Source organism: Mus caroli, unplaced genomic scaffold (genome assembly GCF_978045245.1).
Source record: "Mus caroli unplaced genomic scaffold, Mus_caroli_1 scaffold_10, whole genome shotgun sequence".
Taxonomy (NCBI): domain Eukaryota; kingdom Metazoa; phylum Chordata; class Mammalia; order Rodentia; family Muridae; genus Mus; species Mus caroli.
In genome coordinates this window covers 99480942-99499284 of record NW_028227265.1, presented here as the reverse complement: position 1 = coordinate 99499284, position 18343 = coordinate 99480942, and positions in this window count along the sequence as shown.

The window sequence follows — 18343 nt, the reverse complement described above, 5'->3', positions numbered from 1 at the left end:
AAAAAATATAAATAGAACTAGGTTGGTTAATTGTCTAGTAACATGTAAGTTCTGATAACCAGCATATGTACATAACAGCTTCTGTGCACATAGCACCATGGCAAAAGAATGAGTTGTCTCCAGACATTGGGCCACATCAAGCACAGAGACTGTTTGTAGGGCCGTGATTACTTTTACAGATTTTGAAATGGAAGGAAGGGAGTGTGAAAGAGAAAAGCAATACTGATAGCAAAGCATGTTTCTTGTCAGTACAGACACTGCATTAAGCCTACGGACAGTTGTTAGACACAGGGTAAGCAGAATTGCTAGAAGATGATTGGATCCATAACCATAAGCTGTATAGTGCTGCCAAAATGCCATGAAGATAATTGGCCTCTGGGTATTTAGAATGTGGTCTTTGTCCTTCCTTTTATAGAGGATTCCAAACATCTTTATGTGTAATAAGTCAACTAGATCTAGTCGATGCCATCATTTAGAGATGTGTGCCCTAGGAGTTATAAAGACACATCATATATACCTATAAACACCTGCCAGATAGTGAGCAATAAAAAAAATAAACCTTCCTGACCAATTAATCAAAGCCTCAAAATGCAACTTCAGTGCACTATTCCCCTTTGGCAAATGCAGGGGAGGAATAGGCCTGGTCTGAAACTAACCAGTCTTGCATTTGCAGCCTGGAATTTGTGGGAAAGTATTTTCCTGAATAACATTTGCACACCTTTATTAAGAAAAAGCCTCATCTTTCAATTCCATTTTAACCTAACAGACACATTCTTTGACTCAAATAGTAGTTCCTTTTCTTCTTACAAGATTTGACCATACAGCCAATTGACTTTTGAGCAATCTCCATTTAAAAACAGAATATTTTGAGGAAAGTGATAGGTATTAGTATGTTTCTTATTCAGCTAGCATTGTTTAAGACAATCAAAACTGTCTATGATTGTGTTCATTTAGACATATGTAATAAATTAATCATATTGCATAATGTGTGTATTGTCAACTTGATAGAATTTAGAGTCACCTGGTTGATAAGCCTTTGAGGCATTATCTAGGTTAGGATAACTGTGGGAAACACCACTTCCTGGCCTGGGGTCTCCGAATGAATAAACAGTAAAGGGCAACTGAGCAGTAACATTGATTGCCCCCTCTACTTCCTGACTAAAGATGCAGTGTGAACAGCTGATATGGGCTCCTTCAGGTGTGTCTTCACCATGTACTGGCCTGTCTTTCCTACTGTAATACAATGATCACCTCAAAGTCTGAGCCAAAATAAAGTCTTCCTTCCTTTGGCGGTCTTTGTTGCTCACTTTGTCAGAGAAGCATGTAAGGTAACTAATATACATTGAGCTCACATTGTCCTTTCACATAGAAACACAGACAGATTTAGGGCTGCTCTCTCTGTCTGTCTCTACTGTTTCCACCAAGCCAGAGACTACCTACAGCACTAACTTACTGAGACAATCCCAGGAAATGGCTCTTCTGTGTTTGTCCACTCTAACAATTCCATGTAAAAACCTCAGTCTTGGTTCTACCCAGGCCCTTGTAGTTCCTGAAGCATATACATGCTATGGCTCCCCTCTTACCAATGTGCCTATTCACTGCTAAAACTAATAATTCAGAGATATCCCCTGACTTCTCAATCTCCGTCCATGCATGATCCAGTGATAACAATAGTTCCTTCTTATTATTATTGTCTATCAACCCAGCATTTATCTGTCTGTTTGTTTATCTATCAGTCCATCCTATTAGTTCTGTCTCTCTGGAAAACTCTGATAAACACAGACAGTTTGACTGCTAATGCTATTCCTCTTGTCTATTTCAGGAACTAGGTATAAAAACAGTACACTATAAGAAGATGCAGTGAAGATGCTCTGTCAATATGATGGTCCCAAGCCATGTGTGATATTGAATCCAAAATTTAAATTAAGATTCAATAAAATCGGAAACTAAGTACTTCAGTTGCACTGGCCATGAAAAGACAAATAAAAACAGCTGGCAGAATATCTAAATACAATTAGGCACCAAACATATGGCTAGTGGTTATCATATTGGTAAGCACAGATATAACACAATCCTGTCTTCAGAGAATATTTTGTGACAACACCACAAAGTACCAACCCTCATGGCTCAGATTTCCTCCTCATTCACACAAATGGCGCTTTATCCTCTGCCTGCTATCTTTTCCCTTGATTGTGTCTCAAAAGATTCTTGTGTTATGAGCAGCTGATGCTTTTCCATGCTGTGCTGTATAAAGTATGTTCTTAAATATTACCTTGGACACTAATTAGTGGGATTTGAAAGTGAACACAGGTTGGCACTGTTAAGGTCAATGGCTTAGTCCTTTAGCACAGAAGAATCCAATCCTTGTAGGGTTTATTGAAAAGACTTTTATTGATGCTCAGAGAATACACTGTTCTATTATCCACAAGTCTGTCAAGGTGGGCCATCTGTATGGCCTTTGAGTGATTGGTGTTTAGAAAATCCTTCCAGATACCAGAATTTCTTACCAGGAAAGTAAACTGCTAATAAAACAGAATATATTTCTCAGATATTTCTAGAATTACCAATATCTAGACTTGGTTTATATTCTCTTTCTTTAGAATTAACAAGAAGTAACTAGTTAATTGTATGGTATAGAGATAGGATGGGTAAAAGAAATATCTAAACACAACTAATTTTGGAGAAAATCTAGTTTTTGTACCTACATTATTTAGGCTTTTAAACACCTGATTCTGATGAATAAAGATCTAATGGAGAAGATGATGGTTGAAAGCAATTTTAGAAGAAAAGAGCCATTTGGAGTTGTTTTGCAATGGATCCTCTGATTCCTTCCTTGTCAGAATTACCCTTGCATCATGAATACATATGGTGAGCTAGCTGATAAAAGTTGCAGAAAATTTTGAAGCCTCGTGGTGTAGATGAACAAAACTGTCCAAATGTCAGAAAATAAAGACAAGTGAGAGCAATGGAAGAATAGAAGGGAGATGTCTTTACCAAGGTAACATATATATAGCACAAGATACAGTCATGAACTGCACCATGTGATGTGTAAACCTGTGCACTCACTCGCTCTGCATGTGATAGGCTTCACCACAAAGTAACCACTGTCCACACTACTTTCTTTTTCTTGGGTTTTTTTTTTTTTTTTTTTTGGTTTTTTGGTTTTATGAGACGGGGTTTCTCTGTATAGCCCTGGCTGTCCTGGAACTCACTTTGTAGACCAGGCTGGCCTCAAACTCAGAAATCTACCTGCCTCTGCCTTCCGAGTGCTGGGATTAAAAGTGTGGGCCACCACACCCGGCACTGCCCACACTATTTATGACCAGATATTAATTAGCCCTTCTGTTTCTCCCTTTCCCCTCTATGGATGGATGGATGTGTGTGTGTGTGTGTGTGTGTGTGTGTGTGTGTGTGTGTGTGGTGCATGCATGTGTCAGTGTGTAGTCACATTTATGTGGGTGCATGTAAGTGCAGGTGCACATGTTTAAATGCATATGTTGAGTTCAGACACTGATATCAGGTGTCCTATTTGATTAATATCCCCTTTATTTACTGAAGATATCTTGATCCCTTCTCGGCCTCCTGTCCCAAGTCAGTTGCCACATCTGACTAGTTTTCATGTGGATTCTATGGATTCAAATTCTAGCTCTCACATACTTTCAGAGCAGACACTTAATACAATGAACCCTCTGCCTAGCCCTCAAACATTATTTCTTACATCCTTCAGTGTCCCCCACATACTAATTATTCAGCAAAGATTGCCACGAATTGTTGGTTAATGTGTATGCAATGTAGAGTCCTATTTTTGAAAATATCTACTTTCTTAATCCCAGACCTATGATATTATATTATGAGGCAAAGAGAAATTAAAGATATAGATTGAATTCAAGTTTTTGATCAGCTGACCAGGAGCTTAGGAAATCCCACAGAAGAGAAGGAGAAAGACCTGAAGGAGTCAGAGGAGTTAAGGACACTACAAGATCATGATCCACAGAAAAACTAAGCAGGGCTCATCAGGGCTCACAGACACTGAAAGACCAATCACTGTGCCTGCTTGGGTCTGTGCTAGGTTCTCTCATTTATGTTATAGTTGGTGGCTTGGTGTTTTTTGTGGGACTCCTACCAGTGGGAGTTGGGATCTCGCCAACTCTTTCACCTGATCTTGAGATCCTTTACGTCCTAATTGGCTTGCCTCACTCAGCCTTGATATGAGGGTTTGTGCAGTCTTATTGTATCTTCTTATGTGGTGTTTGGTTGATGTATCCCTGGGAGATCTGCTTTTTTCATGAAGGGAAATAAAAGAGGAGTAGATCTATGGGAGAGGAGAGTTTGGGGAGGCAGGCAACTGGGAAGAGTAGAGGGAGGGAAAACAGAGGTTGGGATGAAATTTTAAAATGAGGAAAAAGAAAAAGATCACTATGCCCAATCTTGAAGAAAGGAAGGAGGCAAGAGATAAGTGACAGCCTGGCAGCAGAGCTCAGTGACATGATGTGGGAATATCTTCATTTCATCCCCATTGCTGACATTAAAGACAGAAAAAGGAGTTTCAACCCAAGAATATGATGACCTACAGAAATTTTTGAGGCAAAGAATTGATGCTACCCTCGAGTCTCCAAGAAGGCTGGGCCAATGCCCAATTTTTGTCTAATAACCCCTGTTAGACTTCTAATTTATTGCACTGTGAGCTGATAAATTTGTTGTTTGCAACCACTAAATCTGTGATAATTTGTTGTAGCCGACATAGAAGATGAATGCAATTGAGATCTTTCTCTTTGATTCTTGAGAAAATACACTATCAATTCATTATTCTAACTGCCCCTGACAACCATCAAATATTCAGTTCTCAACCCAAAGTGCAACGCTGATGCAAGTATGTGGCTAAAAAAAAAAATCTGGAACATTGTTCAAAGGAATATCTGCTTCAGCATTTTAAAACTATGCTTTGGTCTCCACCACTGGTGGCTGGCTCTCTTAAAACATAATTCTGTGGTTGAAATATTCTTGTGTAGGGAAACATGATTCCAGGTAAACACGTGTTTCTCTCTCTCTCTCTCTCTCTCTCTCTCTCTCTCTCTCTCTCTCTCTCTCTCTCTCTCTCTCTCTCTCTCTCTCTCTCTCCTAGGGCCAAGCACCAGATTAGTAGGTACATTTGATGATTTAATTGATAATTATAAATAAAAAATCAAAAGAGTCAATGCTATCGGGTAATTATTAACCAGTAGCTCTGGTGGACTTGTTTCAAAGCAAAAGTTCCTCCTTGCTCTTAGTGAGAGGTAATCAAACTCTTCCAGCATGTTCATTAAAACACACACATGCACATACACCACACACACATACACCACACACACACACATACACCACACACACACACACACACACACACACACACACACCACACACACACACACACACATACACCACACACACACACATACACCACACACACACACACATACACCACACACACACACACACACATACACCACACACACACATGCACATACACCACACACACATACACCACACACATACACCACACACACACATGCACATACACCACACACACATACACCACACACATACACCACACACACACACACACACACACACACACACACACATACACCACACACACACACACCACACACACACACACATACACCACACACACACACACCACACACACACACACACACACACCACACACACACACACATACACCACACACACACACACATACACACACCACACACACACACACATACACCACACACACACACACACACACCACACACACACACACACACACACACACACACACACCTCTTGACTTCATTCCTAATCTCTCTGCAGATGCCAAAAGAAGTCTTTCCATTTTGTAACAACCTCTCCTAGACAGCTTGAATCTGATCCCTTGGCCTCAGAATTGGGATGGGTTGGCTGTATTATATTCTTAGCTTCTCTAGAGAATAGGGAAGTAGAGAATTTAAAGAAAACTGACTATGTGAAATAACAATTCTATGGAGAGGGAGGACTCCAGGATCTGCAAAGATGGCTCCATGGTTAAGAACATGTCCTGCTCTCAAAGATGACCTGAGGTTACTTCTCATCAACTATACTGGGTGGCTCCCAACTGCCTGCAACTGCACCGCCAACTCCAAGGGGACCAGAGTATCAACAGGCAAATTCTCTCATATGCACATAGCCACTAGACATACCATACACAGATACAGATAGCTAAATATAAGATAAATATTTTTAAAAGAAGAAGCTGATCATAAAATAGTACAATAATACTCCATTTTGAGGCATGCAGTCCTTCATAGGGTACTGTGTGGTGTCTGGTGTTATCTAAGATCTCTCATAACAAGGAGCATGTTAAGGAAACTATGTCTGTGGTATCCCCAGGGAAAAGCATGCAAATTGGTTGTCCAGTGCCAAATGGTCATCCCTGAAAACATACATGAACATATGTACGTGAACATCATATATGAACAGGTTATTATATTTAGGAATATATATGTATACATAGTGAAAAAAGAAGCTGTGAATTTGAAGGAGAACATGAAGGGTATATAGGAAGGCTTGGAGTGAAGAAAGGGAAGAGAGAAGTGTAGTAATTACATTATAACCTCAAAAATAAAATAAATGTTTATTTCTGGCACCATTGCCATGTCTCTGCCTCATGTCCACCTGGCATTCCCCTTTTCTCCTCCCTGTACTTTTTATACTACCATTGACCCTATCCACATTTCTAAGTATTGCCTCTACTTTGGATAAAAAGCACCAAGCACCTACCTAAATGATACAACCCCCTATGCCCATGGGGTTCCACAATGGCCGCCTAGACCTAAGCAGATCTGGAGGAGGGAGAGGGAAATGACTTGCTCCATGAAATCATCTTCTAGAAGCAAAGCATAGGGCTGGAGAATAGCTAAGAGATTCAAGAAAATGGATGCTAAACAGAGAAACTGGCACAAGCCTCATATTAGGGCAATGAAAATGGCATATTTCTGCTTTTTCTTGTCTATTGAAGTGCTAACTCATCTTGACTATATCCCCACTGTACTCGTGGTGTAATTTTCTTCAAAAATCACAAGGAGACAACCATGCCGCAGTTGCTCCTTTCTTTCCTTCTTGGTTTTCCTTCAAGGTATTATTAACTGCTTACTTTCTCCAGGATTTTATTTATTTATTTATTTATTTATTTATTTATTTATTTATGCATCCATCCATTCATTTATATATTGAGCATGCATGCTACATTTGTGCATGTGCCAATGGAGGCCAGAAGAGAGCATCACCCTGGCATTGAATTTGCACACAGCACCTCCAACCTGGGTGCTCAGATCTGAACTCAGGTCTGGTGACTGAGTAACAGGCAGTGTTACCTGCTGAGTCAGCACTCTAATTCCTGTCCGTACCCAATGTTCTCATTTTTTTACTATATCAATGAGCCTGGCCCCTCTTTTTCTTCTCTGTAGCACTTTCTCTTTTGCATATTTACCATCTCCCCAACATGGGCAAGTGTACTTGGGGAAAATGTTCATTAGCTGTTTTTATTTTCATTTCTCTTCCAAGCAATCCAGGATTAATTAAAGAAGGAGAGACTCGAGATAATAAGGAAAGTTATAGATTAAAAACAGATTCATTAATTTAATTAAGATTTTAAAGTTAATTTCCACTTTATTAAAAGAAACAAAAAAAGGGAGATACAGAAGGCAAGCTAAACAACATTTAAAAAAAAAAACAATCAGACAAATTGGAATATGGAGTGCTCTACAAGAAAATGCTTCATTTCTTCAAGCCAATGTACGGCTAAGGGGAGTACAAGGAATTTTTTGATATGACTTCAATTAATGTTTTCTCTAGAAGGCAAAATGGAAACTACTTCTGGGGACTTTCAACTGGCCTGTGCAGACCTTGTCTGCTGGACCTGGGATCTAAGAACCTGAAAGAATGGAGCAGACTACAGTCTGATGCCATAGACAGTCTTACTTCAGTTTGAGTGTACTTTTATACAGGAGTGCAGCAAAGAAAGCAATGACCCAAAGGAAGGTTGCTTGAGTTCAGAAAAAATATGTAATAAAAATATTAAAAATCAAAAAAAAAAAGAAAAGAAAAAAAAAAAAAGAAAACCATGCTCAGAAAAACATGAGCAGAAAAACATGTACACAGCTACCAGTAATACTGACAAAGCAACCCTTTCCCAGAACGTTCTCAGGATAAACTGATTCAATCACAATTGCCTGACATGTGCTATAGATTATATCTGAGAAGGCATGAAAGCAAGGTAGAAGTCCACATCCAGTTTCAGGGTACACTGACCAGATTGGATTCCATAGCTATATTCTGACATCCAACAAGAATGAATGACTCTTATAAACTGAATGTAAACGTTTGTCACAAAATCAGGTCCAAGAATGAGTCTGGAAACAAAATGAACCTGTGATAAAAGGCCCTCTGCCTTTTCTCCTGGAGCCTGTCTCCTGGTTCCACAAGGCATTGTTCACCATGTAGCATTCTTTTGATCGTGTTTGGACAACTTTTTTGGTTCAAAGTCCAATACATCACTCCCGAAACTACCCATCTCCAAAGACCATAGGTGACACTTTGGCAAGTAGAATTGTTATATCCAATAAGCCTTGGTTTAAAAACAAGCTGCACACCTGTGGGTGCTAGCTGTTGATCCATGCTGGATATCTAGAGATTAAGAGATACAACTGGCACAAAATACGAAATGTTCAATTTGAACTTAGAGAAGTATTAAAGACAACTGAGAATTGGAGAGGAGGTAGGAGGGGCAGCACTCTGTTTCAGGAGCAGGATGTGGCCGACAGGAAGTGAGGCCATAATAGCACTGTGTCGGGGGAGGAACTAACGAGGTACTTCCTCTTAGTTACATGTTTTATTTCTGCTTCTTGTGGTCCTGAATTCATGCTGATCCTTTCAATACCTTCCATTCTGGACTTCAAACATTACTTACAACATAAATTTCGTAACCTTCCTTGTGAATGTAGTGGTTAGTCGAGAGTGTTTTAAGGATCTTAACCATTCTTTGCACGCCATGTCTCCCTGGGATGGTGGGTATGTCCTGAGATCTACTTCCTTAAGGGTCTCTCAATATTACACTAAGGAGTTCTTCTTAATGTCATTGAAAAGGATTGTGAAAAGTTATACGGTCCCCAAATTAACTCCTTGCAGAAGATTATGGGGCTCATAGTTCTACTGATAAGAATTTAGGTACAGCTACTTCAAATGGTAGTATCTATTTATTGTTCTTACATAGCACAGTCCTTTAACGCATCTCAACTTCAAAATATTTCAGTAACTGTAGAGCAAGTGTGAACCACATATATTTAATACTATTTGGCAACCATAAAAATAAATATAATGTGCTTAGATCCTATCACCACTCACTCCTTCCTCCAACTTAGATTTTTCTTATTTTTCTAATTTTAACAGTACTAATTGAAATATGCTGTTAGTATTAAGATTTCACAAAATACTTCTGTGTGATAACTGAGGATACAAATTATCTTAATTTTTTTAGAGAAAATATGGCAGATGGTACTAAATAAAACTCTGAGATCTATAAGTCATTACTTAGGAAAATTCACAATAAAAGATGAGACAAAAAGGAAGTTGCTTTCAAAACAGAAGGAAGATTGTTTGGTGACGTCTCAGACAGTAATTGAATACCATGAGAAATCAAGGTATGGAGAAAATGCCCTGAACAGAGACAGAAGCAGACTCAAGGAGAGAGAGGGAGCAACAGACACAATTATTCCAGCAAGGGAAATGTGATTGAAACAATGGAACAAAACATCACAATAATACGATTTCTGCTTAGCACTTTATGTATCAGGTCTGTCACTTTCCATACCCATTTTGTTATAATCAAACTTCACTTCATTGTTTCTCCTGATTATGTTTTCAAGGTAGGTATTTTTATGATAGCTCCACAGATTCTGGATTGTCTGGTGGAAAAAACTACTATGCAAATCTAAGATATAAATGAATCTCATCAGTTACACCATCTGTGATTTTTAAAATTAGGAATATGCAGTTCAATATTGAATGAGCTTACTGTTCTCACTAGGACACACAAGTGTGATTCAGATACACAAAGTCTATTCCTTCTTGCTTTCTTGGATGTGTTAGCTGTATGCCCCTATGCACACACACACACACACACACTTCAACTGAATGAAAATTTATCACTACTGGCTAAGGAGTAGGCTGGTGTGGTAGATTTGCCTTTGGTTCCATCTCTGCGTTTCTTATATATCTACTAAATCACAGCCTCTCTTACTTTCCCTGTGGCCTTTGATTTCTCAATGCATTGTTCTGAGAGTTTCCAATGAGCTTAGCACTAACTAGTCAGCTCTACTGTGTTTGTAGGCACCACACAACCCCCCCCTTTTTTTTTTTCAAATTTCCAAATCAGCCAGTTATAATTGAATTCCCACCAGGAGAACATTTTCCAAAGTCTCAGTGGAGAAGTTTCTGCCACATGCTAGTGAATGTTCTCTCACTATAACTAATTTGAGGTAAGTAGAGGCTTATTTTGACTCAGTCTAGCAAATCTCCACCCCATAGCTACTGACCCCATTGCTTAGGGGCCCGGGGCAAGGCAGAAAGCAGAGACGAGTACCATATGATATGACAAAGTCCATTCAGTTCATGACCAGGATTTAAAAAAAAAAATAAAATAAAATAATTGTTCAAAGCTCTACAATAGCCTTTGAGGGCAATCCCCAGTGGCCTAAAACTTCCCACAAAGCTCCTACTCTCTGAAGTTCCTACCTTCTTCCCAAAACAAGTCTAAGTGGGGAAGAAGTTTCTGGCACATAAATGTAAGAGCCTTAAGAGCCTACAGCCCACTATCTTACCCTGAGGGCACTCATATGCACCCCATCTTTTAGAAAGGTATTCTCTTTGCCCAACTGGAGGTAAGGTAGTCCCAAACCTTCATCTAACTGTCTTCTCTCTCAACCCACTCTCACTACATCAAGAGCTTTGGTCTTTGGGAAAAGCAGATGCTAAAACAAATGAGTTCAGAAGTAGTAAAGAGACTGATAAGATACCTTCAAACCATGCCGACTATTCACAGCTGCAGAAGATGGAAGAGAAGGAAGGAGGAGAGTCTTAAAAGAGAGGTGTTCATGGGAAGGGAAAGCAAAGGAGATAATGGGAGGGTTACCACTATTAAAGCACTTCTAGTGTTTGTGTAAAAATGCCACAGTGGAGCCCACTATTTTGTACAGTTAATGTATGTTCATAAAAAATGAATGCAGCAGGACGATAATGAAAGAAAAATAAATGACGTCATAGCGTGTGAACATTTACAGGCCTTTCTCATATAAAAGCGTGTATTTGCCAACTAGCTTTGCCTCAGTGAATAATTATCTAGTATTGTCCTTTGAAGAAACAAGAAGTGATGGAGAAATAGGCAGAGGAAGATGAGTCAAAAGAGAGGAAAGAGGAGGAGAAATAAAGATATTCAACTACAGCCTAAGTCAAAAAGTCTAATGGGAAGCCTAAAACCAAAGTCCTGCTGAAGAATCCTGTCATGTAGTAAAGATGAGCCTGACTTAAAAGCCCTTTCCTCACCCACACTTACACATTAGCAGAGAGCAGCATGCATGCACATGTGCACACACAAGTGTGTATGCACACACAAACACTCACACAGAGAGAGGGGAGGAGGAAGGAAGTGAGAGGGAGTGGGATAGAGAAAAAGAGTAAGTGGGGAAAGGAGGAGGGAAATTTGCCAGGGACAGATGCAATGATACCACATGAGCAACGTCAGCTAGGTCTGCTCTCATACACAGCAAAAGATTTCAGCACCTTATAGTCACCTTTACTCCTGGCTCCTCTGGGGACTTCAGCACTACCGTAATACACATTAACTTTTATTGGCAAGACAGGTGAAGAGAGCATCAGTAGGTGAGGTGATGTTTTGGAGATACTTGAAAAACCTGCTTGTACTCATTTAAAAGTTTCTATTCATCTGTTTGCTGTAGGGGACTCAACTGACCCAAAGTGAAGACAAACCTTTCTTTTCTATATAAACAGTGCTAATGTATAATCTGAAACTTAAGGACATTTGCATTTTGTAGCTGATGACATAATGAATCAGAAATTAGTAAATATGGAGGAGAGATCATAAGAAAAAATAAATACTAGTAAAGAAGGCTCAGATTTTCATTATCGCAAAACCTATTTTCTAATCTTGGAACAATAACAATTATCTGTGGGGCTCATCAGGGTTCAGCATCGAGTTAACAACCTAAGTTCCTGGCACTGCACTGAGTGGAGTTAGAAGACAGTACCTGCCCTTTAAAACTTCAAGGGTAGTGGAGGTCTGAAACAAACACCATCTATGCATACTCTCAACTTTAAAACATTGTTTCACAGATGTGTCGGTTTGAATAGGTATGGCCCCCATAGACTTGTGTGTTTTGCATTCTCAGCCCATGGGTATGGCACTATTAGAAGGTATGGCCTGAGTGGAGGAAATATGTCACTATAGGAGTAGACTTTGAGGTTTCTATGTTCAAACTCAACCCAGTGTATAAAGAGATTCCCCTCCTGACTGCTTACAGAACACAGTCTCCTTCTGGCCATCTTTGGATCAAGAAGCAGGACTCTCAGCTCCTTCTCCAGCACCATGTCTGCCTACAGACTGCCAGGATCATGAACTGAAGTTCTGAAATTGTAAACCAGCCCCAGTTAAATGTCTGCCTTTATAAGAGTTGCCTTGACCATGGTGTCTCCTCACAGCAATTAAACCCTAACTAAGACATAAGATTTCCTTTTTGGTGGCGCACGCCTTTAATCCCAGCACTCGGGAGGCAGAGGCAGGCGGATTTCTGAGTTCAAGGCCAGCCTGGTCTACAAAGTGAGTGCCAGGACAGCCAGGGCTACACAGAGAAACCCTGTCTCAAAAAACCAAAAAAAAAAAAAAAAAAAAAAAATGAAGAATTGTAACCACTAGGAACTAAAATTGAGTGGTTACTTTGGCAGCACATATACTAAAAAAGAATGAAGGTTTCATATCACATAGAATTATCCATAGATCAGATAATTTAATAAGGCTGGTATAAGTCAGATGTGTTGTTATCAAATCAAGGATCTCCAGAAACCAGACAAAAATCTTTAAGGAGTAATTATATTATAAGTGGTTTCTTTAAGCTGTAAAATAGTCATTGAAATTTTTAGAGTCGGATTTATGTGGCTACGGTTTGAGGACTTTACCTAACAAACAGTGAAACTTTTTTCTATCTTAAAAAAAAAAGCAACAACTGAGGAATATTTGCCTAAAGACATAAATATTTATCGGGTTTGATAATGTTTTGAATGGAGTTTTTCAAGAAATAGACTCATCAACTGTGTATATGAACCAGTTTTATCAAGGGTTATCCTCTAGATTGATTGATTGATTGATTGATTGATGACTGATTGGTGACTGATGGATTGGTTGATTGAGAAAATTAGAGGAGGTATAATTTAAGAGAACTGGAAACAGCATTAGTAACAAAGACTGGCTCCAAAAGTGGAATTATTCTTCATAGGTGCATATTAACAATGAGTAGATGCAGACTGTCCTCACACATGGGATATGACCATAGACGTTGTTGTGCTCCTTGGTTGACACTAATCAGCTAATAATGCCACCAACATCTTGGAAAGTCAGTATCCTAGGCCTTTAGGAACAATCTAGGCAATCTAACACAGCACCTACTACAGTATCCCACTGTACTGCATAGATCTATGATCAGTGTATAAGACGTTCTTGAAGCAGAGCTTCCAGGAGAGTGGTTGATCTGTTTCTCAAAGGAAAATTGTAAGAGAATGGTTTATGAAACTAAAAACAGTCACTTCCACAGACAGTTTCAGACTTTCCATTGACTGCCATCAATCTTCTGCTACTTATCTAAGAATGTCATTGCCCTTCAGACTTAGGAAGCATAAATGTTTAGATAACAGTACATCTCATAGGCTGTGGTTAATGCAAGTATCTGTTCCCTACTAAGAATAAGAAGAGTGTATAGGAACACACACACACACACACACACACATCAATCTGATTGTCAAACACTATTCTATGTCTCATCGTGTAATGACAACTATCCTTCCTGATAATGAGGCTTAGCGTGACACTATTCATAGGGAAACATGAGCAAACATCAAGTCACCTATATTGGATAAAGATTCAATGAAAAGGCCAAATTAAGGACTCCACCTTAATTCATTCCATGGATCCATCGAATTTACCAATTCAACTCAGTAAAGCAATGAATGTTACTGGAATCACTTTCAGGAATATGGGTGAGGGGTTACTTACAGAAACAGAAAATACACAAGGACAGATTACTCACCAAAGTCCACTCAAGAACAGCTGGATAGTGTGTGAAAACTGGAAACCTAGAATCACTGCATAATCTGCAGGCTACTTGACATATACCCTTTGCAAGTAGCTGCATTGGGTCTGAGTTTCTTCAAGGTAGCTCAGCTGGTCTTTGCTTCTTCCAGGCATCTCAGCTCCTCTGAGCCTATTCTAAGCAGATCAGGAGATATCTAAAAGCATTTCTCTTCTGTCCTTTCTGCTTATAGGTACTTGGGGGAGGAGGAGCCTTGTAAACCTGGTCAGGTTCAGGGACTTCCTGAAGCTACTGAATAACTTTGTAAGCTTAATGAGTTCCCTGTAGGGTTGAATGTTTCACCTCTCTTTGAACAACCTGAGTCTTGATGAGCTTCACCTGTAGATCATTCTGTTATTCTCTCTCTCTCTCTCTCTCTCTCTCTCTCTCTCTCTCTATCTCTCTCTCTCTCACACACACACACACACACACACACACACACACACACACACACACACTTTTAGCATCCTATGCCATAACAAGTTTTCATCCAAGACAGAAGGAAATGGTTCAACAACACAAGGCAATTACTCTTTTCTTATGTGCTGGTCTCTTCTTGGGAAGATCTTAAAGTGGTCAGGGACCAGTTGCAGCTTAACACTTTCAGAGAGCCCTGCATTATGTACACACACACACACACACACACACACACACACAAAACGCCTCTGTGAAATGTTCCTTTTCTTGGAAAGAGGAGCTTTAAAGTCACAGAGCAAAGAGTTCCAAGAACTGAAAGTATAAACGAGTCACTGAGAATGATAAACAGAGCCACGTTTCTTCCCATTATTCTCTGGGGTGACAAATTTTATACATTAATGACACTGAACGATACAGGATCATGGTCACCGGTCATTCTTCCTGTAAGATAGTGTCATACCAGAGCCTAAACTGTGGGTTGTGTGCTCTGGGAGAGCTGAAGGCAGCAGTTTCTAGATAATGTTCAGAGGGTGGAAACTATGATCACTACATGGCCATTGGTATTGTGAATGGGTCTGATGCATAGCTGAATGGGTCTGACAGCAGATATACCGTCTATGCTGGAGTGATACTAGATGCATGCAATATAATTGAATCTGACAGAACTAAGAATACAAGAGCAACTCTGGCTACCTAGGGTCCTCGGTATCCCTCAATGAGGCATTCTGCTTCTGCCAGGAACCTTTAGTATGTGAACACTTGATTAGGGAAGACATTAATTCTCCACTGCAGAAGTCATGGCATTTGCTCCAAAATCCTAGAAGACTGGGCTATAATTCTCTTATTCAGGATTGTCATCAAGGCTACCCATTACTTTGCCCCAGAGAGAACATAGGACAATATGACTCACTTGATGTTTCTGGGGCATATAGTGTCATATGATTCAAAGAGCAGTGCTGTGAAACTGAAGTTCAGAGTTCTTACCTGCTGTGAACCCAAGTCAAAACTGAAAGCTTTCCCTAACATTCAGAATGGTGTATGGAATGAGTTTCCTGCAAACTCTCAAGAGGTCTGTCTGTTATTACTCTGATTTCCAAATTGTGGGAAAGAAGAGATACAGTAATTTGTCCTTCATTTTTGATGGCTGTGATCATATGCTACAGAGAGTTGGGCCCCTGCACCGATGCAACATTGTCTTCTTGGTGATCAAAAAACAGGTTTTGTTTTTCAACCTCCGGGGTTCATGTGTCTAAGCAAATTATTTACATTTTCATGTTGATCTGGATGTACTAATTTGAGTACAGTGTGCCAATGCAATGTTCCATGTACTATCTACAAGGACTACTTTATTGGGAAGAATGAGATGGAGAATGTTCACACTATTTTCCATCCAGAGTAAATGGAAACTGGATTAGGAATTTGTTTCTTAGTGGGAACAGAAGGAATACATTTTCTAATGGCTGGACCCAATGCATCTAAGACCTATTAATTTGCTTTCAGAAACATACATCTGAAAGAGCTAGAGTAGACCATTGTTATTCCCTAGGATATGTTTTGTTTTCCTAGGGGATAAAATGAAAAATTAAATGGCCATCTAAGATGGCTCCCACCTATGCATCCTTTATGATAATAATGTCACCAATTTTTTTTGCAATTTTATTTGTTGTAATTTTTAATCATGAACACTGAGACGTTTGGCTTGTTTGAATTTAAGTATATTGAACTGTAGTTTATTTCATTGGTTCCCACTTGGTATCTTCCACTACTCAGACCTACAAACTATGAACATAATGTAAGACTTCCACCAACTCCAAAATGTTCCTGTCCAATCACATATGCAGGCCTAGGGAACTGACCATTAGAGGCTCCCTGTGAACCAGTCTGGCCCAGGATCCAGGTATCACACAACCTCCATCTTAGGGTTTTCTTGCTGTGAAGAGACATTAAGTCTTATAAAGGAAAGCATTTAATTGGGAATACCTTAAAGTTCAGAGGTTTAGTGCATTCTCATCATGGCAGGAATCATGGAGGCATGCATGCAGACAGGATGCAGAGAGTTCCACATCCTAGTCAGCAGGCAGGAGGCCAGGCTTAAGCATCTGAGACCTCAAAGCCCACCTCTTAGTGACATGCTTCCTCTAACAAAGCTACACCTACCCCAACAAGGCCATATATCTTAATAGTACCAATTTCTATGAGCCTATGGGGGCCATTTTTATTCAAACCACCACATCCTCCACATTATGTCATATGAGATCCATGGTGATACTTTATGTCAGCAGCTATTTGTGAGGATTCAGAGGACTGGCCTATTTGATTAGTTCCTTTTCTCTAAGACTGTGCAAGTAAATGACCACAGACCCACTTACAAAGTCTTGGAAGAAGCATTATGGTGTATAACTGCAGGTTCCTTCCTCCTTGGCACTAGCATCTCTTGCCATCACTGGTCTCTGGGACCAGAGACTTGTCTTGTCCTTGGAACACTGGTTTTAAACCTAATTTACTGACTGCCTTTAGTCTAAACTGAACAATTTCTTCTTGTTGGCTAGTCTTTATCTTGTCTCTAGGAAAATTATAGGTTTTGAACTATTTCCATAGCTAACTGTAAGACAGGACTACAGCCAGTACTCCAACTTTGTCATATGTCATAACTGTTCCCATCTTGCTTCTGATAGTTAAGCACTGCCACCTGGCTTTATTCTTTTAAAAATCTGGTCATCTCCCTTCTTCTCAAAGAGCCAAATTCTGCAATTACATCCATTACCACTGACTCTGACTTACAGTGCTCAGATCCTACTGAGCTCCTCTGTATCTCGAGCCTCTCACTGCTGAGTTTCTTGCTGCTGTTAAAAACACAGTTTCTCCTGAAATCATTCCGGAAGATAGTATTGCTCACTTAGCATGCCAAATTCTCTCTGTGTCTTACTAATTTTTGCTACATGTTTTCCCTCCATGACTCTCTCATTTCTAGTTCATTCAGGATGTCTACACCCCCTCTCCAAATTCCCAGCCGCACAGCAACCTAGTGAACACATAAGATACTATCACCAAAGCTTCCTGCCAGTTTCATTAATTCAGTATTACAAGGTTCTTCTCCCACTGAAAACTGCTCCCTTAGCTAACCTCAAATTTCATTTCATTCTATAAATCAGGACCTCAGACATTAGACATTAGCTAGAAGGAATGCATCGCTTCAGTGGGCCAAAATGATTCAAAGGGATGTATAGATTTTTATTCAAAGGAATCTATAGATTATAGAATTTCAAGTGTCAATTCAAATGTCTTCATCCCATGTCTGGTGAAGGCCCTGATCTTACACAGTATACATGTGGAAAATGAAAGCTATGCCCCTTCTGAGGCTCAGCTACATTGATCATTCTGTTTTCTGTGTTCAAAGCAAGCCTTTAACTAGTGAGAAACTACCCTCAAACTCTCCTAACCACTTTTGTATTCTTATGTAAATTGTCCCCAGAATTTGGAGGATCTTTATAATTGTT